The sequence below is a fragment of the Hordeum vulgare genome, chromosome 2H (genome assembly GCF_904849725.1).
Source record: "Hordeum vulgare subsp. vulgare chromosome 2H, MorexV3_pseudomolecules_assembly, whole genome shotgun sequence".
Classification (NCBI taxonomy): domain Eukaryota; kingdom Viridiplantae; phylum Streptophyta; class Magnoliopsida; order Poales; family Poaceae; genus Hordeum; species Hordeum vulgare.
In genome coordinates this window covers 385,566,063-385,591,339 of record NC_058519.1, presented here as the reverse complement: position 1 = coordinate 385,591,339, position 25,277 = coordinate 385,566,063, and positions in this window count along the sequence as shown.

Genomic DNA, 25,277 nt, shown 5'->3' with positions numbered 1-25,277 from the left:
GGCAATGGTCGCTCTACTTTCTGTGAGTTCATGCGAACTATGACACCCATATTCACGGAGACGACCGAACCATTGGATGCCGATGACTGGATCCGTACTATCGAAGACCTCCTCGCGCTGTTCAAATGCACTGATGATCGTGAGAAAGTTCTCTATGCTTCTCACTATCTCAGAGGCACAACCAGAGCTTGGTGGGATGGATTTCAGATCATGCGAGCAGGGCAAGTCATCACTTGGGCTGTATTCCAAGATGGATTCCGTGCTGCTCACATTCCTCCAGGAATGATGACCACCAAGAAGCGGGAATTCCGAGCCTTAAGACAAGGTAGTGGATCCGTCAAGGAGTATTTGCAGAAGTTCAACCTCGTGTCAAGATATGCACCAGAAGATGTCAACACTGAGGCCGCCAAAGTGGAACGCTTTATGGAAGGACTACAACAGTCACTCCAGTATCAGCTGGTTGTTTGTGAATGTCGGACCTTCAACGATCTGGTTAATAAGGCCCTTATGTTGGAGGATAATCGTCGTGCTATGGACGACACCCATAAGCACAAGCTAATGGGTAGTGGAGGACCGAGTAACCCGAAGCCACGCCCATGGCAGTCAGCTCCAGCAAGACCCAACTATCAACAGCAACAGTACAAGACTCCAACGTTTCGCCAGAACTACCAGCCGCATCAGCAAGTCAACACCAAGCCAGCAATTAGTCCACCGAACAATAGTGGAGTCAAGACCAAACTTCCAGCACAAGTTACCTGTTTCGGATGTGGACAGACATGACACTATTCTAGGCAGTGTCCCAACAAGAAGCCCGACGCACCGCGCCCCAATGCGCAAAATCAAGGCCAAGGAGCACCAGGCAGGAACCAAGCTCCCCGCAATCAGCAGTATCACAACAGGGGACGGATTAATCATATCTCCACAAAAAAAGCCCAGGAAGACCCAGACTGCATTCTGGGTACGCTCCTCATCAACTCCACCCCAGCAATAGTATTGTTCGATTGTGGTGCTTCGCATTCTTTTGTTACACAAAGATTTGCGGAAAATGTGGTTTAAAGCCTACTCTGCTTCGCGGGCATATGGCAATCCAAACCCCGGGAGTAGTGTTGAGGACCAACCTAGGATGTAGGAAGGTCGGGATTGTTATCAATGGGATAAGCTTCTCAGCGAATCTCATTGTACTTAAGTCGCAAGGCCTATAATTAATTCTCGGCATGGATTGGCTGGCCAAACATCAGAGCATCTTGGACTGTGCCAATAGGGCTATTACCATGACAAGCGACCAAGGGGTCAAAGTCAAGTATGTCTGTGAGCCAGTAACCGCTCGAGTACCGTAGGTTAACATCCTGTCGGAGGTAGAATTCGATCGACTGCCAATAGTCTGTGAGTACCCAGACGTCTTTCCCGATGAGCTACGAGGGATGCCTCCCAACCGATACATCGAGTTCATCATTGAGCTCATGCCCGGATCCAGGCCTATCTATAAGAAGCCTTACACGATGGGATCCGAAGATCTAGCAGAGCTGAAGAAGCAGCTGGATGAGCAACTCAGGAAAGGGTTCGTTCGTCCGAGTGCGTCACCTTGGGGATCACCTGTTCTGTTCGTGTCCAAGAAGGATGGGACTATCATACTTTGCGTCGATTACCGTTTTCTCAATGGGGTCACGATCAAGAATAAGTACCCACTCCCCAAGATTGAAGACTTCTTTGATCAGTTGAATGGAGCCAAGGTATTCTCCAAGATCAATCTTCGGTCTGGATATTACCAACTAAAGATCCGACCTGAGGACATACCCAAGACTGCGTTCGTGACCCGGTACGGTCTATACGAATACACTGTCATGTCTTTCGGATTGACTAATGCCTCAGCTTACTTCATGTACCTCATGAACAAGGTCTTCATGGAATACCTGGACAAGTTTGTCGTCGTATTTATTGATGACATATTAATCCTTTCCAAGTCCGAAGAAGAGCATGAGCAACACTTGAGGTTAGTATTGGAGAATCTTCGAGAGCACCAACTTTATGCCAAATTCAGCAAGTGCCAATTCTGGCTGAATGAAGTTGGATTCTTGGGTCATACCATCACTGCAAGTGGATTGGTAGTTGATCCCTCCAAGATTACTACGGTAACCAACTGGGAATCGCCAATTGATGTGAAGGAAGTTAGGAGCTTCCTCGGACTCGCGGGATATTACCGCAAGTTTGTGGAAAGATTCTCCCTCATCACCCTACCCATGACTCAGCTCTTGAAGAAGGGAAAGAAGTTCGAATGGATGCCGGAGTGTGAAGCAAGCTTCCAAGAGTTGGAGAAGAGATTAACTACCTGTTGGAATTATGCCCTAGAGGCAATAATAAATGTATAGTTATTATTATAATTCCTGTATCAAGATAATAGTTTATTATCCATGCTATAATTGTATTGAATGAAGACTCATTTACATGTGTGGATACATAGACAAAACACCGTCCCTAGCATGCCTCTAGTTGGCTAGCCAGTTGATCGATGATAGTTAGTGTCTTCTGATTATGAACAAGGTGTTGTTGCTTGATAACTGGATCACGTCATTGGGAGAATCACGTGATGGACTAGACCCAAACTAATAGACGTAGCATGTTGATCGTGTCATTTTGTTGCTACTATTTTCTGCGTGTCAAGTATTTATTCCTATGACCATGAGATCATATAACTCACTGACACCGGAGGAATGCTTTGTGTGTATCAAACGTCGCAACGTAACTGGGTGACTATAAAGATGCTCTACAGGTATCTCCGAAGGTGTTAGTTGAGTTAGTATGGATCAAGACTGGGATTTGTCACTCCGTGTGACGGAGAGGTATCTCGGGGCCCACTCGGTAATACAACATCACACGCAAGCCTTGCAAGCAATGTAACTTAGTGTAAGTTGCGGGATCTTGTGTTACGGAACGAGTAAAGAGACTTGCCGGTAAACGAGATTGAAATAGGTATGCGGATACTGACGATCGAATCTCGGGCAAGTAACATACCGAAGGACAAAGGGAATGACATACGGGATTATACGAATCCTTGGCACTGAGGTTCAAACGATAAGATCTTCGTAGAATATGTAGGATCCAATATGGGCATCCAGGTCCCGCTATTGGATATTGACCGAGGAGTCTCTCAGGTCATGTCTACATAGTTCTCGAACCCGCAGGGTCTGCACACTTAAGGTTCGACGTTGTTTTATGCGTATTTGAGTTATATGGTTGGTTACCGAATGTTGTTCGGAGTCCCGGATGAGATCACGGACGTCACGAAGGTTTCCGGAATGGTCCGGAAACGAAGATTGATATATAGGATGACCTCATTTGATTACCGGAAGGTTTTCGGAGTTACCGGGAATGTACCGGGAATGACGAATGGGTTCCGGGAGTTCACCGGGGGGGGGGGGGGCAACCCACCCCGGGGAAGCCCATAGGCTTTGGGGAGACACACCAGCCCTTAGTGGGCTGGTGGGACAGCCCCAAGGGGGCCTATGCGCCAAGAGAAAGAAATCAAAGGAAAAGAAAAAAAAAGAGGGAAGAAGTGGGAAGGGAGGGGACTCCTCCCACCAAACCAAGTCCAACTCGGTTTGGGGGGGGGGAGTCCTCCCCCCCTTGGCTCGGCCGACCCCTTGGGAGTCCCTTGGACCCCAAGGCAAGGTCCCCCTCCCTCCTCCTATATATATGGGGCTTTTAGGGCAGATTTGAGACGATTTTCTCACGGCTGCCCGACCACATACCTCCATAGTTTTTCCTCTAGATCGCGTTTCTGCGGAGCTCGGGCGGAGCCCTGCTGAGACGAGATCATCACCAACCTCCGGAGCGCCGTCACGCTGCCGGAGAACTCTTCTACCTCTCCGTCTCTCTTGCTGGATCAAGAAGGCCGAGATCATCGTCGAGCTGTACGTGTGCTGAACGCGGAGGTGCCGTCCGTTCGGTACTAGATCGTGGGACTGATCGCGGGATTGTTCGCGGGGCGGATCGAGGGACGTGAGGACGTTCCACTACATCAACCGCGTTCTCTAACGCTTCTGCTGTACGATCTACAAGGGTACGTAGATCACTCATCCCCTCTCGTAGATGGACATCACCATGATAGGTCTTCGTGCGCGTAGGAAAATTTTTGTTTCCCATGCGACGTTCCCCAACAGTGGCATCATGAGCTAGGTTCATGCGTAGATGTCTTCTCGAGTAGAACACAAAAGGTTTTGTGGGCGGTGATGTGCGTTTTGCTGCCCTCCTTAGTCTTTTCTTGATTCCGCGGTATTGTTGGATTGAAGCGGCTTGGACCGACATTACTCATACGCTTACGAGAGACTGGTTTCATCATTACGAGTAACCCCCTTTGCTCAAAGATGACTGGCAAGTGTCGGTTTCTCCAACTTTAGTTTAATCGGATTTGACCGAGGAGGTCCTTGGATGAGGTTAAATAGCCACTCATATATCTCCGTTGTGGTGTTTGCGTAAGTAAGATGCGATCCTACTAGATACCCTTGGTCACCACGTAAAACTTGCAACAACAAAATTAGAGGACGTCTAACTTGTTTTTGCAGGGTATGATTGTGATGTGATATGGCCAACGATGTGATGTGATATATTGGATGTATGAGATGATCATGTTGTAATAGAAATATCGACTTGCACGTCGATGGTACGGCAACCGGCAGGAGCCATAGGGTTGTCTTTATACTAACATATGTGCTTGCAGATGCGTTTACTATTTTGCTAGGATGTAGCTATAGTAGTAATAGCATAAGTAGCACGACAACCACGATGGCAACACGTTGATGGATGATCATGGTGTGGCGCCGGTGACAAGAAGATCGTGCCGGTGCTTTGGTGATGGAGATCAAGAAGCACGTGATGATGGCCATATCATGTCACTTATGAATTGCATGTGATGTTAATCCTTTTATGCACCTTATTTTTCTTAGAACGACGGTAGCATTATGAGGTGATCTCTCACTAAAATTTCAAGACGAAATTGTGTTCTCCCCGACTGTGCACCGTTGCTACAGTTCGTCGTTTCGAGACACCACGTGATGATCGGGTGTGATAGACTCAACGTTCACATACAACGGGTGCAAAACAGTTGCGCACGCGGAACACTCGGGTTAAGCTTGACGAGCCTAGCATGTGCAGACATGGCCTCGGAACACATGAGACCGAAAGGTCGATCATGAATCATATAGTTGATATGATTAGCATAGGGATGCTCACCACTGAAACTATACTCAACTCACGTGATGATCGGACTTGGGATAGTGTAAGTGGATCATGAACCACTCAAATGACTAGAGAGATGTACTTTTTGAGTGGGAGTTTAGCATATAATTTGATTAAGTTGAACTCTAATTATCTTGAACATAGTCTAAGTCCACTTTGAATATATTTGTGTTGTAGATCATGGCTCACGCAAGTGTCATCCTGAATTTTAATACGTTCCTAGAGAAAGCTAAGTTGAAAGATGATGGAAGCAACTTTGTAGACTGGGCTCGTAATCTTAAGCTAATCTTACAAGCTGGAAAGAAGGATTATGTCCTTAATGCTGCGCTAGGAGATGAACCACCCGCTACGGCTGATCAGGATGTTAAGAACGCTTGGTTAGCACGTAAGGAGGACTACTCAATAGTTCAAAGTGCAGTCTTGTATGGCTTAGAACCGGGACTTCAACGTCGCTTTGAGCGTCATGGAGCATTTGAGATGTTCCAGGAGTTGAAGTTTATCTTTCAAAAGAACGCCCGGATCGAGAGGTATGAGACCTCCGATAAATTCTATGCTTGCAAGATGGAGGAAAACTCGTCTGTCAGTGAACATGTGCTCAAAATGTCTGGGTACTCAAATCGTCTAGCTGAACTGGGGATTGATCTCCCGCAAGAAGCTATCACTGACAGAATCCTTCAATCACTGCCGCCAAGCTATAAAGGCTTTGTGTTGAACTACAACATGCAAGGGATGAACAAGTCTCCCGGCGAGTTGTTTGCGATGCTGAAAGTCGCAGAGTCTGAACTCCGTAAAGAGCATCAAGTGTTGATGGTGAGCAAGACCACTAGTTTCAAGAGAAACGGCAAAGGCAAGAAGGGAAATTCGAAGAAGAGCGGCAAGCCTGTTGCCAATCCGCCGAAGAAAACCAAGGCTGGACCTAAGCCTGAAACAGAGTGCTTCTATTGCAAGGGTATGGGTCACTGGAAGCGCAATTGCCCCAAGTATCTGGCAGATAAGAAGGCGGGCAAAGAAAAATCAGGTATATTTGATATACATGTTATTGATGTGTACTTAACCGGCTCTCGTAGTAGTGCCTGGGTATTCGATGCCGGTTCTGTTGCTCACATTTGCAACTCGAAGCAGGAACTGCGGAATAGACGAAGGCTGGCGAAAGACGAAGTGACGATGCGCGTAGGAAACGGTTCCAAGGTTGATGCAATCGCCGTCGGCACAGTGTCACTTCAACTACCATCGGGATTAGTGATGAACTTAAATCATTGTTATTTAGTGCGTGCGTTGAGCATGAACATTATATCTGGATCTTGTTTATTGCGAGACGGTTACTCTTTTAAGTCTGAGAATAATGGTTGTTCTATTTCTATGAGTAACATCTTTTATGGTCATGCACCGAATGTGAGAGGATTGTTCATATTGAATCTTGATAGCGATACACATATACATAACATTGAGACCAAAAGAGTTAGAGTAAACAATGATAGCGCCATATTTTTGTGGAACTACCGCTTGGGTCATATTGGTGTAAAGCGCATGAAGAAACTCCATGCTGATGGACTTTTGGAGTCACTTGACTTTGATTCACTTGACACGTGCGAACCATGCCTCATGGGCAAGATGACTAAGACTCCGTTCTCCGGAACAATGGAGCGTGCAAGTGACTTGTTGGAAATCATACATACCGATGTGTGTGGTCCAATGAGCGTGGAGGCACGCGGCGGATATCGTTATTTTCTCACCTTCACTGACGATTTAAGTAGATATGGTTATGTCTACTTGATGAAGCACAAGTATGAAACATTTGAAAAGTTCAAGCAATTTCAGAGTGAAGTGGAAAATCATCGTAACAAAAAGATCAAGTTCCTACGGTCTGATCGTGGGGGTGAATATCTGAGTTTCGAGTTTGGTACTCACTTAAGACAATGTGGAATTGTTTCGCAGTTAACACCGCCTGGAACACCACAGCGTAATGGTGTGTCCGAACGTCGTAATCGTACTTTGTTAGAGATGGTGCGATCTATGATGTCTCTTACTAGTTTGCCGTTATCATTTTGGGGTTATGCATTAGAAACAGCTGCATTCACTTTAAATAGGGCACCATCGAAATCCGTTGAGACGACACCATACGAACTGTGGTATGGCAAAAGGCCAAAGTTGTCGTTTCTTAAAGTTTGGGGATGTGATGCTTATGTCAAAAAGCTTCAGCCTGAAAAGCTGGAACCCAAAGCGGAAAAGTGCCTCTTCATAGGTTACCCAAAAGAGACAGTTGGGTACACCTTCTATCTCAAATCCGAGGGCAAAGTGTTTGTTGCTAAGAACGGAACTTTTCTCGAGAAGGAGTTTCTCTCGAGAGAATTGAGTGGGAGGAAGATAGAACTTGACGAGGTTGTCGAACCTCTCATCCCTCTGAATGGTGGCGCAGGGCAAGGGGAAACCTCTGTCGTTGCGACGCCGGTTGAGGAGGAAGTTAATGATGATGATCATGAAACTCCAGTTCAAGTTTCTGTTGAACCACGCAGGTCGACGAGATCACGCACTGCTCCAGAGTGGTATGGTAATCCCGTCTTGTCAATCATGTTGTTAGACAACAATGAACCTGCAAATTATGAAGAAGCAATGGTGGGCCCAGATTCCAACAAATGGCTAGAAGCCATGAAATCCGAGATAGGATCCATGTATGAGAACAAAGTGTGGACTTTGGAGATACTACCTGAGGGCCGCAAGGCTATTCAGAACAAATGGATCTTTAAGAAGAAGACAGACGCTGACGGTAATGTGACCGTTTATAAAGCTCGACTTGTGGCAAAGGGTTTTTCACAAGTTCCAGGAGTTGACTACGATGAGACCTTCTCACCCGTAGTGATGCTTAAGTCCGTCAGAATCATGTTAGCAATAGCTGCATTTTTCGATTATGAAATCTGGCAGATGGATGTCAAAACGGCGTTCCTTAACGGTTTCCTTAAGGAAGAGTTGTATATGATGCAACCCGAAGGTTTTGTCGATCCTAAAAATGCTGACAAGGTGTGCAAGCTCCAGCGATCCATTTATGGACTGGTGCAAGCATCTCGGAGTTGGAACAAACGCTTTGATGAGGTGATCAAAGCATTTGGGTTTATACAAGTGATTGGAGAATCTTGTATTTACAAGAAAGTGAGTGGGAGCTCTGTGGCGTTTCTAATATTATATGTGGATGACATATTACTGATTGGAAACAACGTAGAGCTTTTGGAGAGCATAAAAGGTTACTTGAATAAAAGTTTCTCTATGAAGGACCTAGGAGAAGCTGCTTACATTCTAGGCATTAAGATCTATAGGGATAGATCAAAACGCCTGATAGGACTTTCACAAAGCACATACCTTGATAAATTTTTGAAGAGGTTCAAAATGGAACAGTCCAAGAAAGGGTTCTTGCCAGTGTTACAAGGTACGAGATTGAGTAAGACTCAGTGCCCAGCAACTGATGAAGATAGAGAGCATATGCGCTCCGTCCCCTATGCTTCAGCCATAGGTTCTATCATGTATGCAATGCTGTGCACTAGACCGGATGTTAGCCTGGCCATAAGTATGGCAGGTAGGTTCCAGAGTAATCCAGGAGTGGATCACTGGACGGCGGTCAAGAATATCCTGAAGTACCTGAAAAGGACTAAGGAGATGTTTCTCGTGTATGGAGGTGACGAAGAGCTCGCTGTAAAAGGTTACGTCGATGCAAGCTTTGACACAGATCCGGACGACTCTAAGTCGCAAACCGGATACGTATTTGTTCTTAATGGGGTGCAGTAAGCTGGTGCAGTTCCAAGCAAAGCGTCGTAGCAGATTCTACATGTGAAGCGGAGTACATGGCTGCCTCGGAGGCGGCTAAGGAGGGTGTCTGGATGAAGCAGTTCATGATGGATCTTGGAGTGGTGCCAAGTGCACTGGATCCAATAACCTTGTTCTGTGACAACACTGGTGCCATTGCCTTAGCAAAGGAACCAAGGTTTCACAAGAAGACCAGACACATCAAGCGACGCTTCAACCTCATCCGCGACTACGTCGAGGAGGAGGACGTAAATATATGCAAAGTGCACACGGATCTGAATGTAGCAGACCCGCTGACTAAACCTCTTCCACGGCCAAAACATGATCGACACCAGAACTGTATGGGTGTTAGATTTATTACAATGTAATTCACATGGTGATGTGAGGGCTAGATTATTGACTCTAGTGCAAGTGGGAGACTGTTGGAATTATGCCCTAGAGGCAATAATAAATGTATAGTTATTATTATAATTCCTGTATCAAGATAATAGTTTATTATCCATGCTATAATTGTATTGAATGAAGACTCATTTACATGTGTGGATACATAGACAAAACACCGTCCCTAGCATGCCTCTAGTTGGCTAGCCAGTTGATCGATGATAGTCAGTGTCTTCTAATTATGAACAAGGTGTTGTTGCTTGATAACTGGATCACGTCATTGGGAGAATCACGTGATGGACTAGACCCAAACTAATAGACGTAGCATGTTGATCGTGTCATTTTGTTGCTACTGTTTTCTGCGTGTCAAGTATTTATTCCTATGACCATGAGATCATATAACTCACTGACACCGGAGGAATGCTTTGTGTGTATCAAACGTCGCAACGTAACTGGGTGACTATAAAGATGCTCTACAGGTATCTCCGAAGGTGTTAGTTGAGTTAGTATGGATCAAGACTGGGATTTGTCACTCCGTGTGACGGAGAGGTATCTCGGGGCCCACTCGGTAATACAACATCACACACAAGCCTTGCAAGCAATGTAACTTAGTGTAAGTTGCGGGATCTTGTGTTACGGAACGAGTAAAGAGACTTGCCGGTAAACGAGATTGAAATAGGTATGCGGATACTGACGATCGAATCTCGGGCAAGTAACATACCGAAGGACAAAGGGAATGACATACGGGATTATACGAATCCTTGGCACTGAGGTTCAAACGATAAGATCTTCGTAGAATATGTAGGATCCAATATGGGCATCCAGGTCCCGCTATTGGATATTGACCGAGGAGTCTCTCAGGTCATGTCTACATAGTTCTCGAACCCGCAGGGTCTGCACACTTAAGGTTCGACGTTGTTTTATGCGTATTTGAGTTATATGGTTGGTTACCGAATGTTGTTCGGAGTCCCGGATGAGATCACGGACGTCACGAGGGTTTCCGGAATGGTCCGGAAACGAAGATTGATATATAGGATGACCTCATTTGATTACCGGAAGGTTTTCGGAGTTACCGGGAATGTACCGGGAATGACGAATGGGTTCCGGGAGTTCACCGGGGGGGGGGGCAACCCACCCCGGGGAAGCCCATAGGCTTTGGGGAGACACACCAGCCCTTAGTGGGCTGGTGGGACAGCCCCAAGGGGGCCTATGCGCCAAGAGAAAGAAATCAAAGGAGAAGAAAAAAAAAGAGGGAAGAAGTGGGAAGGGAGGGGGACTCCTCCCACCAAACCAAGTCCAACTCGGTTTGGGGGGGGAGTCCTCCCCCCCCCTTGGCTCGGCCGACCCCTTGGGAGTCCCTTGGACCCCAAGGCAAGGTCCCCCTCCCTCCTCCTATATATATGGGGCTTTTAGGGCAGATTTGAGACGATTTTCTCACGGCTGCCCGACCACATACCTCCATAGTTTTTCCTCTAGATCGCGTTTCTGCGGAGCTCGGGCGGAGCCCTGCTGAGACGAGATCATCACCAACCTCCGGAGCGCCGTCACGCTGCCGGAGAACTCTTCTACCTCTCCGTCTCTCTTGCTGGATCAAGAAGGCCGAGATCATCGTCGAGCTGTACGTGTGCTGAACGCGGAGGTGCCGTCCGTTCGGTACTAGATCGTGGGACTGATCGCGGGATTGTTCGCGGGGCGGATCGAGGGACGTGAGGACGTTCCACTACATCAACCGCGTTCTCTATCGCTTCTGCTGTACGATCTACAAGGGTACGTAGATCACTCATCCCCTCTCGTAGATGGACATCACCATGATAGGTCTTCGTGCGCGTAGGAAAATTTTTGTTTCCCATGCGACGTTCCCCAACATTACCGCCCCGGTATTGGCCACTCCAGATATCAGCAAGGAGTTTGTGATATATTGTGATGCCTCCATAACCGGCCTCGGTGGGGTTCTAATGCAGGACGACAGAGTTCTGGCGTATCTGTCACGACAACTGCGCCCGCATGAGGAGAATTATGCCACCCATGACCTCGAGTTGGTAGCAGTAGTGCATGCCCTGAATACATGGTGACATTACCTTCTGGGAAAATGATGTGAAATATACACCGACCACAAAAGTCTGAAGTATATCTTCACGCAAAGGGAATTGAATATGAGGCAACGAAGGTGGTTGGAGTTAATCAAAGACTACGACCTCAGCATTCAATATCACCCTGGTAAGGCCAATGTAGTGGCTGATGCCCTAAGCAGGAAGGCCAACACCTTGAACGTCATGCTCAAGGAAAGGAAACCCACCTTATATGAAGAAATGGAGAACTTCAGATTGGAGCTAGTAGAATTGGGATTCCTAGCTAACCTCGAAGTCAAACCAACGCTGGTTGATGATATCAAGGAGGTCCAGAAGGGTCATAAGAGCATTGAAGGCATCAAGAAGAAGACTTAAGAAGGCAAGGCCCCAGGATTTTCAGTGGATGAGCAAGGAGTAGTGTGGTTTGGGAAACGTTTATGCGTACCCAACAAGGCTGAACTCAAGGATTTGATCCTACAGGAAGCACATGATACACCCTACTCTATTCACCCCGGTGGTACCAAGATGTATCAAGATCTCCATGAAAGATTCTGGTAGCATGGCCTGAAGAGGGAAATAGCGTTTTATGTTGCCAAGTGCGACGTGTGCCACCAAGTCAAGGCTAAGCATCAGCGACCTGCTGATTGCTACAACCTCTCCAGGTGCCAGAATGGAAGTGGGACAAGATAGGCATGGACTTTGTTACCGGCTTACCAAGGTCTAGCACAGGCCATGACTCTATATGGGTCATTGTCGACCATCTGACCAAGGTGTCCCATTTCATTCCAGTCAACACCACTTATGATGGGGACAAGTTGGCTAGTCTCTATATTGAGCGTATTGTGAGCCTTCACGGAGTTCCCAAGGAGATTGTATCTGACCGAGGTACGCAGTTCACTTCAAGATTTTGGAAGAAGTTCCAAGAAGCCCTCGGAACCAAGCTCTCTTTCAGCACCGCTTTCCACCCGCAAACGGGCGGAAAACGGAGAGAGTAAACCAGATACTCAAAGATATGCTCCGCGCTTGCGTCTTGGCACATGGTGCCAAATGGGAAGACTATCTGCCGTTCGCTGAGTTCTCATACAACAACAGCTACCAGTCCAGTCTCTAGATGGCCCCATTTGAAGTGTTATACGGACGAAAGTGCCGCACCCCGCTCAACTAGTCCGAAACCGATGAAGGGCTGGTTTTCGGGCCGAAAGTTTTGCACAAGGTAGAAGAGAAGGTGCAGCTTGTCCAAGAAAATCAAAAAGTAGCCAAGTCGCGACAAAAGAGCTATGTGGATTCTCACCGCAGAGATGTGGAGTTCATTCCCGGAGACCTGGTATACCTCCGTGTCACCCCTCTCAAGGGAACCAAGCGTTTCCATGTTAAAGGGAAACTTGCTCCAAGGTTCATTGGACCTTTTAAGATCATGACAAGGCGTGGAGAAGTCGCTTACTAATTGGATCCACCTCCAGAACTTTCGGGTGTGCACAACGTCTTCCACGTGTCACAACTTTGGAAATGTCTTCAAGAGCCAAACCGTTCTGATCCTTACAAGGACATTGGCCATCAGGCCATCGACCTTCAGCCGGATCTCACCTACCACGAGAGGCCGATCCGCATCCTGGATGAAGCAGAGCATTGCACCAGAAGCCACACCATCAAGTATTTCCAGGTTCAGTGGAGCAACCACACCGCAGCCGAAGCAACATGGGAGCGTGAAGACTAACTCTGATTTGAGTTTCCGGACCTTTTTAACACCTAGCTTAGGAATCTCGGGGACGAGATTCTTGTAAGGGGGATAGGTCTGTCACACCGTGTTTTTACTAACACTTCCTCTATAATGCAAAAATCTAAGCTTGCTAAAACTTTTTCAAAACTAATGTTGTGAGTGCCATGGTTGTCATTGTATGCTTGTGTGTTTGATCATGTGATGATAAAAACCCCATTTCACAATATTGAGTTGTTTCCAAAAACCCTTTTCTCATTTCTGATTAAGGTAAAACCCTACTTTGAGTTGCAGTACATGCCCTTGATGGCAAGAAGTGTTCTCACCCAAAGTTGGTGATCTGATTTTAACTTTATTTTAGTGCTCCAAAACCACAAAATAATTATTTTTTGAATTGTTTTCTTAAATTATTTGCATGTCCATTTCTGAGGCCAGAAATGGTATTCCTACATGGAAAAATACATTTCTGCTTCAGAAAAATCTGATTAAATTTGGAGATGATCAGAAGGACATGTACTTTCCATACATAAGATTGTAAACCCCTATTTATATTATAATTATTTGAGTAAAACCGTGAAAACCATTTCTGTCTGTTTTAACCTTTTGAAATATTTCCAAAGGAAATATTCCTAATAAAATCCTAGAAAATTCTAGTGGTATCCCTAAGCCATATTTGGTGCCCACATAAAGTTTCACTTTAATCCAAGGTGATTAAGGACCCCAAATAACTGTAAATCCCCTTCTGTCTAGAATGAAGTTAGAGCAACTGTACATAGCAAAGTTTGTCCAATGATGTTGAAACTTTGCAGGGGTGCCTAATACCTCAAATGAGGGTTCCACACCAATAAAGGGATTTTTGGGATTAAATTAACCCACACTCTCTTTGGAAGGGACATATCTGGTCAAATGGTGAAGGTTTCAAGTTTACAAAGCTAAACTTGTCCAATGGAACTCAAACTTGGTGAAACACCATGTTTTAGCACTAAGCCCAAACTTGTTAAGTTGCAACACCAGTGGTGGGGTGCAACCACCCCAAACCACTGTCGAACACCTTCTGATAGATGGGTAAAAGCCCCTTTATCCATAGCTAAACCCAACCCCTTTGCTCCAAACTCTCAGATTAGGTGGCCAGTATCAATGCCCAGCCCCAGTCAACTGGCCCCTCTCTGGTTCAAAGTAGAAATGCCAAAAACCACAATCTAAGCTTCACCTCAAAGCCGACATCACCTATTTCTCTTGTCTCCCTTGACCAGCCAAAGCTCCCACGGGACTTCAAGGACTAGCCTTATCCCAACCAGTACCCAGGACATGCTAGACACGTCCAAAGCACCTCAGAGCGCACCAGCATGCCGTGGCATGCCAAAACTGCGCTCTGGGCGCGCTACAGGAAGCCACCAAGGTGGGGGCGACGCCCTCGTCCAGTTCCAGCCTCCCCCGAGGTGTCCAAACTCTTCCTCGACAACCCCTCTGCATCGAGCGACCATGACGGCCCCTCCTCTCCCACGCTAGAGCTTGTGCGACGCGTGCCCGCGCGCACGAGTACCGGCCAAAGACGCGTGACCACTGATGCTCGACTCCCCTCTCTCTCCCTCTGTTGCAGATGGTTCTGGCAGTCCAAAACCACGTCCTGAGACCGTGGTTTCAACCCCAGCTCCTCTCTGCACCCCCATGCGCGCCACAGTGAGTCACCGGCGCTCCCGAATCGGCTCACCGTCGCGGGCCTATTTATAGCCACCCCCTTGCTCCAGCTCCCCTCAAACAGCTTCGCCACAACCACTAGCACCTCCCTAGCCACCTCAGCAAGCCAGCATAGCCCCGGTGGTCGATATCGACCGAGGCCCCTCCGCCTCGGAGCTCCGGTCGATCTCCGGCTACACGACGGCTCATGTGTTCCTTGACCCACCAAACCACTCCCCTCGACCTCAGGAAGCTTTCCTCCAACTTTATCGAGAATTGCCGTGCCCCTAGCTACCCTCTCGACCACCTTCCGAAACTCCTCCGTCGTGGCCTCCTCGTTGCCGGTAAACCCGAGCATCTCCATCGTTGTTTCGACTACCAGCAGGTAGGCGGCGATGAGGCGGACCCATTTCTATCTTCTTTGGGGACCGAGGACGTCGGCAACCTCGCCGGCGTGCTCCTCCTCCTCTCTGTCCAGAGGTAGGAGATGACCCCGACAGGTGTGCCCCACCTATCGGTGGCCCAACCCCCTCTCCCTTGCTGCCCGCAGGGCCCCGCATGTCAGGTTCAAACCTGACGGCGCGCGCGCCTGGGTAGGCTATCCGCTGGCCTTTGGGCCGGCCCAGTTCCAGGCCAAGCCAGGTCAGGGACTGTTGCCCATTTTTCTTTTATTTTAAAACTTGATTTTCAAAGTTTTTTATAAAAATATTTAACAAGTGTAAAATATAATTTTTTCACTGATATTCTTCTAAAAATATGTAGTATTTAATAAAACCATTGGTTGAATTTTTCAGCAACTATTTTGTTTTACAATAATAAAAAGGATTAAATTGGAATATTTTTTGCTTCTGTTTGGTTGGTTTTAAAAATATTTTTTCATTGGGATCAGAGGCAAATATTTTTAAAAGTAACAACTTAGGTTTATCAGTAATAAACAACATTTTGAAAATGACCTCTTGATCTATTTTTGAGTGAGCTATTTCTTATTTATTACTTTTACGACGATAGTAAATCCGTGTGACGAGGGAATCGAAGCGCAAGACCTCGAAGACCCCGGATACCTAGCTGACCAAGGCAAGTAGCGCTTTGACCATGACTGATCATATGTTATATTGCATGCTAGTGTAGCAAATATTTCCATTGCATATGATCATAAGTGCCGGTAAATCATTGGTGTGATTATACTGATGGCTCCTCCGGAGCACATGCATTAAGCTGGAACCTACCACCTATGAGGGTCATGCTAGTATCATGTTGACAAGTAAAGTTAGAGTAATATTAGCACGAGCATGTCGTTGGTATAAATCAAAGATTTATGAAAACCCCGTCGGGTGCCACTAATGCCCGAGGATGATGATGAGTTAGGTGGCCACTTTTGGTGAATTGGTGCACCGGGTATTTTTGTGAGTATGGTTTTGGAAATGGGATTAGATTTATGATGCACTACAAGAAAAGTGTTAAACCGTGATGGATTTTTGATGACGTTCTCGTAATCTGTCATGGAAACCGTCACTGATTACCTAGATGCTAATGGGCGTGAGAACGCTAGGCCCTTTATGACACACGTCGAGGGACTGTCATGAAATCTGCCACGGATCAATCAACTCAGACTAATAGGGCCTAGCTATTTTTTCTTTATGCACCATTTAGACCGTCATGGATGACTCTTGTTGATACGTCGTGCATGTCTTTTTATTTGACCCACCTGTCAAATGGATGCAATCAACATTACACATACATAAAAAAAGAAAACCAAAACTGAGAGAGAGCGCGCGCGATGGTGCGTAGAGAATTTTTTAAGTCTCCAGCGTGGAGGGCCAAAATATTTTAGCCAGCCCATTGAACTACAGAGTCCACACAAGCTAAGCCTAAATATCCTTATCACGTCTTCTCTCGTCCCCAACTATCAACCGCCGTCACCGCTCCACCTATCCTCGCCGCTTCTCTCCATGTCGTCGCCGGTGGTGCCAACCCCGAACCACCCCGCGCTAGATCGCTCCTCGTCTACCCCAGGTCGTGCCCCGCCCTATTCAGACCGCCCCCTTGAGTTACGGTGGCCCTGCCCTACCACTGAGATGAGACGGCAGTGGCAGCGGCGGGACGTCCCCGAGGTCGCTGGCTACGGGAGGGACCGGATTTGAAGTCCACGAGGTCGGCATCGAAACAAACCGAAGCACGCATGGAGGCGGAGGACATCCTGATCTGTCTCTCTAATGGATCTGGATTGGCACCCGCGACTCTTCCTCCCTCTGTAGGTAAGGACGCACTAGTTGTGCTTGTACCTTATGTGGTGAAGAACTGTATCAAATCCAGGCAAATCTCTTATCTTTGGTACCTTTTGGGAAGATCCGGCATGGAAGTCAACCCTGACGTCGACCTTGTAGGAGCAGAGCAGCCATGCGGTGGCTGGTCTACCATGGCGGCTTGCTGGAGGCAGCACCGACGCATCGGCATCGCCATCTCCTTCCCCAATATAGTTCATCTTTTATCTTCCGTAACCCCAATATAGTTTTCACAAATTAGTATGTTAGTTGATTCTAGTATGTGGCCACATAAGGCTAGAGCTATAATATAATATAATAGATTGAATAGATTGATCCGAAACTGAGTGGGCAGGCATTTAAGTCTAGGTTAGTCGTTGGTTTTAGAGGAAAACTGCCCCTGAAAGAAAAATCTGTACAGAAAGAAAACAAAATAGTATTTTTGAATAATCTGAACAACTTTTCAATGCAATGAGAGCGCCATATCGGTTAGAGTGCTAGAGCTGCACTTGTTGCTTTTAGTTCCTGCTATCGAAAGAAAAGATCTGCCAGGACCAAGGAGGACTGCCCCGACGCCCCGTCTTCTTAACAATCTCGCGCTGGGAGAGGAGGGGGTGGCCTCTCCGTCGCACGCCGTTCCCCTTGCACCCTCCTCCTGGATGTACTCGCGCGTGTGTTAGGTAGCCGACACAAATTCTGTTTTGTTCTATATTGTTGTTGCAGTACTCTAGAGTTTTGGTCGCAGATATAATTTTTTCATTTCGATAATTTTACTACAATATCAACAGTTTCTCGAGTGATTTGATTTTTTTTGGCTGCAATAGTCTGAAGCAAAATCTTTGTTTTTTGTTTGTGTAGGAACTTTGCTCATCTCATCTGGTTGGATTTGTTTGTGCAGGACTATATTGGCTGCAATAGTCGGCGCAAATTATGTTTTGTTCTATATTGTTTGTTTGTGCAGGAACTTTTACTACAATATCAACCCTACCCATATGGCTCATTTTTTAGGATTTGAGAATACAATTCTAGTACTTGTTTGCAGTCGTGCACTGTGTTAGTTTGCTAGTAGCACTGTAGCAGACTACTACTAACACACTTTGTGCTAATCAAATTTCTATGCAATGCAATCCAAAATTCCATTTCGTTAGCAATAGAGAACTAGTGCTTGTGTGCTAGTCTGCTGCTACTAGCATACTTTTATTTGAACTATTTATGGTTAGTTATGCAATCATTTGACAGGGAAAAAGGAATATAATTAAAATGTATTGTGAGATTTATAAGCTTTTGTGTAAATGTGTTATTGAACTTAGGAGAACTTGTAATTTATTTTTTATGTTTGTTTTAATTATATTATTTCTACTATCTATTCATATCACAAATATCTAATTGAGTTTATTTAATAATATTATGTAAGATTTTTCTTATGCTAGTTTTTTGGTTTGTCAAGCCTGAAAGTTAACATTGATTTACGTCTAGACAAAACAAGAAGCAGATTCATTGAGGTATCCTATATACAACAGAGGTTTCCCTACAACAGCGATCCATGATGACAGAACAGAGGAGGTAAATACATATTTCGAACTCTTATGTCATCGCCTAACTTGTTTGTTAGCAGCAATATAAAACTGAACTGCCAACACATTATAGCTAATATTTTACTTCGAAATATCTGTCATGCTATTTTAACACTGGAAGTTCAAGAACAAGATACATTTTCGTGAGCTTGTTGTATACTTGTATGAGTGATAGATTTCAAATTGCATGTATATGCCAGAGTTGCACATGTAAACAAGACATGTGCTCACAAAATCCTGCTAGTCTACTCTTAGCATAATAAGATCACTAAATGGATCTTAACTGGCTAAAATGGTTTTGCCTTGATTGGTTTTATTTTACATTACATACGAGGAGCAAGTTTATTGAAGAATTACTTTTCATTGAGGAAGAAAGTATGCCTCTATTTGTACTTGATGAATATGAAATGATATGTCCATACTTTGTTTCAAAATGATGTTCACTTTTCTATGTTTGGACAATAAAATGTCGCATTTGTACAACTAATATTATTATTCTATATATTCGTTTGGGAGTTGGCTGTTATGCGGTATAATTTTTATGTGTTTTGTATTCTTTGCAGGTTTGTCAATTAGTTTTTGTTACTGGTGACTGGGGCTTTTTACCAGGAATTACTTGTGTCTGAATAGCTTCCTTGAAGTGGTGGTGTAGTGTTGGCGAGTAAAATCACCTAGTAGTGTAGTTTCAATGATGTCATGTTACTTGATTTTTATTAAATGCTTGTGCTTATAGCACCTTGTAAATATGCTTGTGATGTTTTGATATTAATTTTGCTTTTTGAAAACAGACCAGATTGTTGGAAATATGTATTGTCTTGTTGAATGAATATAATTGAATGTCTTGTTGAAAATTGTGATGCACTGAGAAGACAAGTTGGGCTCAAAAAAGGGCTAATCGGTTGGACTGGAATAAAATTATTGGGCCCAAAACCTAATTGAGTTGGTTACTACATGGGCCATGCTCGCATCCACGTCAGAGCCACGTAGATACCATGTTGCTTCCATGTCATCTAAATCGGTGACGGATTGTTTCGTCATATCCTAATTTGGGCCGAGCGGGCCTGGGGCAAATCCGCGACGGTCAAGATCCGTCATGGAAGGTGCTATGTCAAATTATGACATGATATACATAACGGATTTCAAATCCGTCATGCATGGACATGCACGACAGTTTCTGGCTGGTCCATGACGGACCAGGACCATCTTGGATTAACAGATTTCTTGTAGTGATGTGTAGACCGTCCCAACTTTACATGTACGACCACGTTACCCCTTTATGGAACGGGGTTGTGTTGATTACTCGAGTCGGTGCTAGCAAAGAGCCACATTACTAGTGGCGGGAGTGATGTGTGGTCACTCTCGTGATAGGGTCATGCAAGGTAGGGCAACTAGGCCGTTTTTACGTGTTCCAGGCAAGCCGTTGGTCCCCGCATGGTTGATACTATCCAGAGTCGGTGCTCGTAAGACGTACAACATGTGGTCGGGGTACCAATCGAGTGGACCTCTTTGTCTAGTATCGTTAGGGGAAAGGCATTGATCGGGTACTTACCTCGGGTATGTTATATACTGCGAGTCGTGGATGACACGGAAGTTTCCCAGATATCGTGGGTCCAGCGTACTACCTCTGCAGAGTGTAAAACTATTCGAATAGCCGTGTCCACTGTCAAGGACAGTTGGGTAATCATGCTTAAACTATGTCCAGTCGTTTCCGCATAAACCAAGTGTGTGCGTGAGTTGTGATGAAATGAGTTATTATGAAAGTAATGATATGACCAAGTTTGGTGACTTGGCATACAGGGTGAACCCGGATGGTTCAACCCTCAGCAGATATTGATATCTGTAACCTGTTCTTCTAAAGTAATTCTTTGACTTGATGCATATTCATGATCATTTACTACCAAGGTGAATTCCACCAAAGATGCATGATATTGTTATCCTTCACTTTCATTGATCATATCATGGGCTGTTTGCGAGTACATTTAAAAGTACTCATTGGCTTGCCACTGGTTATTTTATTGACCAGACATGGAAGGACCGGAGTTTGGAGATGAGTACGTCTTCGGAGACGCCCCTGCGAACTATGATGTTTCCAGTCAGAATGCCTGTCGTTGAAGGCTTGATGACATGGACACCCGCTTAGCCCCTATTATTTCCGCTATTAGTTGTATGAGTATGATTTGGTCTTATGCTCTATCTTGTGAACTTGACCGTTCGATCATGTGATGTAATAATTCGGTACTTGGATGTAAGACTTTATTATTCAGTATCTGTGTGTTCGGTGAGCATTGATCTCTAGGATCACTGAGCACGTTTATTCGGCAATCTCGACTCGTAAGTCGGGGTCCCCACAATTAGTTTCTTGGAGTGCTGACATTGATGTAGGTATTGAAAAGCCCAGCCTAAACAATCTTGAATTGTTCCTTTTTTTTATGAAACCATACTGGTTTTTGTGAATTAGTTTAAAGATCACCTTCTGTAGTCTGTTTGCAAGCAACTTGGTAATCACATGTGAATGCTCTAGCGTCCCTAGTTCAGTGAACCCATCGTATATGATAGTCGAAGCACCAAAAAAAGTACTTGTTTCATCTCTGAAGATCACCCCAGCAGCTCCCTTATTCAGTTGCTTGGCAACAGCCCCATCCACGTTTGCCTTTGCCATTCCCACAGGTGGCGCCACCCACTTGCTGCCAACTAGAATGGAAGCTCTTCTAACCGACGAACTTGGGTTGGTGGTGCTGCTATTAAGCTCTTCCACATATATTTTACTCCCTCCGTTCCTAAATATAAGTCTTTAAAAAGGTTTCATTAGTGGACTACATACGGATGTATATAGACATACTTTAGAGTGTAGATTCACTCAGTTTGCTCCGTATGTAGACTCTTAGTAAAATGTCTTAAAAGACTTATATTTAGGAACGGAGGAAGTAATAAACATATGAGTGGATATAGGACTTTGGAACTCCTGCTCGTGTGTGACTTCCCGTGGCGCCCACCAAATCGCCCAGAGTGTTACAAGCACCTCCACGAACTGGTTCTACGCAAGTGTGGTTCTGACTGGCATACTGAACACATTGCGTCAGTGGTCATGTGTCTCGTGAAGCGTTCATGTCCCGTCGGCAATGAAGACCTTGCCAGACGCGAGGCAAAAATGCGTAGCTTTGGTGTTACCTTGACCCGCCAGAAATTTCTCCAGTTCTGATCCTCTTGTTTTGTATTTGTACACTCTGATTCTCCCATTAGCCAAGCCTCTCTTCGCCTCTTGGTCTCTCCAAATAACCTGTAAGCAAATCTGACAGAGAAGGTTTCCAGATATCTCATAACTCCATGCCCAAAGGTCTTGCTCCGGTAGAAGGATGATGGGTATTTGACGAACAATTTCAAGATCTATCGGAAACATGTGTGTGTTTAGAACGTCCAGATCCCAAGCTATAGACATAGAATACGTGGATCGTTCAACTTTGGAAACATCGGTCTCATATTGAAATTGCAGGGGAGCCAATTATTGTTTCATATATTTGTTAAGACCAACTCCTATGTGTTTGATGAGACCGATTTTAGGCAACAATACGAGTTCCGCGTCATGTTTGATGTGGGCCTTTGAGAGTTTTGAACTTTAGAGTATCTCCAGCCGTTCGCTCCCCAAAGGAATTTTTATACAAAAAATAGCGCCTTTTGGAGCTTGTCGACGCTATTTTCAGCCGGAGGGAGGGGGGGGGGGGTTCCTGTTTCTAGCAGGCGTGGTAGGCAGGTAGCAGCCGGTATCCTCGCCTGCGTGGCCGGAGTCCTGAAAAACCCAACCAAGAGCAGGACGGAGGACGCGCGGCAAAACCCTCACTTTCCAGCGTGGGAATGGCCTTTTTAGAGGCTGGGCAGCAGTTGTGGGCAGGGGGTGGCACCGTTATCGGCATGGCCGCAAAAAAGGAAGCGGCGTTATGTCGCGCGTGGGTTGAATCTCGACAGAGAAAAGGCATTTCTCGCCTGGCAATGGTGGTCCACGGGCCACTTTTCCTTCCGTCGGATACCTCAAATGCCCCCTAATGCGATGGGTTCGGCCTAGGATCGCCGGCCGAAAAATGGCCCAAACCGGCGGAACACGATTGGCGTATTTTTTTTGCGCCAGCTCAAAAAAGACGCCTTAAGGGGGCTGTTGGGGGCGAGGTTGTAGACGCTCTTACTTCCCTGGGTGCGCCGGGGGCCAAACGGCTGGAGATGCTCTTAGAGGAATTCCAATGCGCCTACCCATTTCGTTCAACGCACGTACGTTTAGGTTGCGGCGGATAGAAAAGTCGGCCCAATGCGCCGACCCAAACAGACGTGCATCCGCTTTTTGTCCGCTTGCCGACCCATTCCTAGCCCATTTTTGAGCCTGATTTGCGACGGCGTGGACACGAGATGAACATGCGCCGTGCTCGCCTACTCCTCCCCCTGGCCCGCTAGTCGGTGGCACATTGGTCGTCCTCTCCCACCATATCGACAAAAAACCCTCGCTCTCCTCCGCGGCATCGTCACCGCCACCCATTTGCCGGTGCTAGCACACCTCCCCCAAACGTCGCCACCTCGCCACCACCACCGTCGCGCCGCCGGGACTTCTCCAGGCCAGCCACCTTGTCCAAGGGAGGCGCGCGTCTCTTTGCAGGCCACCTCCTTCGATGCCGCCCCGCAAATTGTTTGGCAGTTTGCCAAGGTACAAAACGGACTCCGCTGATGAGTTCTTTTTCCATAATTTCCTTTGTGACTTCGACGATTCCTCGTCCGACAATGAGAGGAGATCTTGGATGCCGTGTTGGTCCATCACCACCTTAATAGCCAGCGACCGTTGTTTTGTGGGTTGATCTCGGGATACCTTTCGGCATTAAATCATAACCGAGAGAACGGTCATTTCCTTCTTTGGAAGGAATACTTTGACACAACCAATCTGTTGTTCAAACATCAGAAATTCCGGCGGTGTATCCGTATGGCTTGGCATGTTTTCAACCTTATTAAAGAGGGGGTGGTCGGATATGATAACTATTTTGAGTGCAAAGGGTTCGCTCTTGAAAGGTTGACTTCTCATCTTATCAGAATTGCACTGCAGCCATTCGGATGCTAGCATATGGAGTGCCCAGTGATCTGATCGATGAGTACGTGTGCATGACCGAGTGTACATGTTTAGAATACATGTACATGTTTTGCAAGGTTGTGATTGTTGTGTTTGGTCCTAAGTACTTGAGAGAGCCGACTCCTCAAGATACAGTCCGCTTGTTGACGATGAATGCCAGCAGGGTCTTCCCAGGGATGCTTCCCAGTATAGACTGCATGCACTGGAGATAGAAGAACTGCCCTACCGCTTGGCAAAGAAAGTATAAGGTTCATGTCAGGGCTTTCAATGTCATACTTTAGGCCGCGGCCTCATAAGATCTCTGGATGTGGCACACTTTTTTCGGCATGGCCGGATCACATAATGATATCAACGTGCTTTAACGCTCGGCGGTGCTTGCACGGCTTGCGGAAGGCAACAACCCACCGGTGAATGTTACCATCAACGGCCATAATTAACTATGACAAAGGATACTACCTCGGTGACGGTATCTATCCTCAGTGGACCACTATTGTGAAGACAATCTCCAACTCTGTCGGAGAGAAGAAGAATTTTTTTTGCCCAAGACCAAGAAAGTGCTAGGAAGGACATCGAGCGTGCCTTTGGTGTTTTGCAATCTCGATGGGGCATCGTTCGGTACCCTCTAAGGACTTGGAGCACCAAGAAGACATGGGAGGTGATGAAAGCTTGTGTGATTATGCATAATATGATCATAGAATATGAGCGTCCAAAATGTACCTACGTTCAAGGGTTTTAGTTTCAGAGTGGGAATGTTGTGCGTGAGCATGGAGGAGCGGCAACGTTTGAACAGTTCGTCTAATTTGATTATGAAATGCGTGATTCGCAAACTCACATGCAGCAGCTGCAAAATGATTTGGTTGAGCATATGTGAGCTCATGTTGACAACCAATAGATGTATCTTTTTTCATATGTATTTGAGATAATTTAATTTTTATTTGACTAGCAAAAAAGCCCGTGCGTTGCAACGGAAGAGAAAATAACACACGCTTTGAACGTAATATATTAGCACATTTGTGTTGTCGACGATGGCCTCAGTGCTCACACAACGAAAACGCGTTTGAATGTACAATCACTCGGAATAAGATGAGAAATATGTTGTTTCTCCCCACGAGATTTTCCAAAGGTGTGCATGTGTGGTTAACGATGTTTTCTTTACTCTCAATTTGGTTTTAGTTTAATGGATATTTATTGCAATTCGTATGGTCGTCGGAAAGAGAGAAAAAAAAGACAGTGCATTACAGATTAAGTTTGCACCAAAAATAATATTTAAGAAGTATTCAACAGCTAAAAATAATATCCTATTTAGATTCTACACATTTTTTTAATCAAATTTCATATATAACATGTTAAAATCGGAGTTACGGTTTAAAAGATATGGATAATTTTGTTTTAGATAAAATATGGATTGATTAACTGAAAAGTCAGGGTTTTTTTTGTTAAAAAAAACGTTTTGGCTGACTTAAATAGGAACGGCGGGTT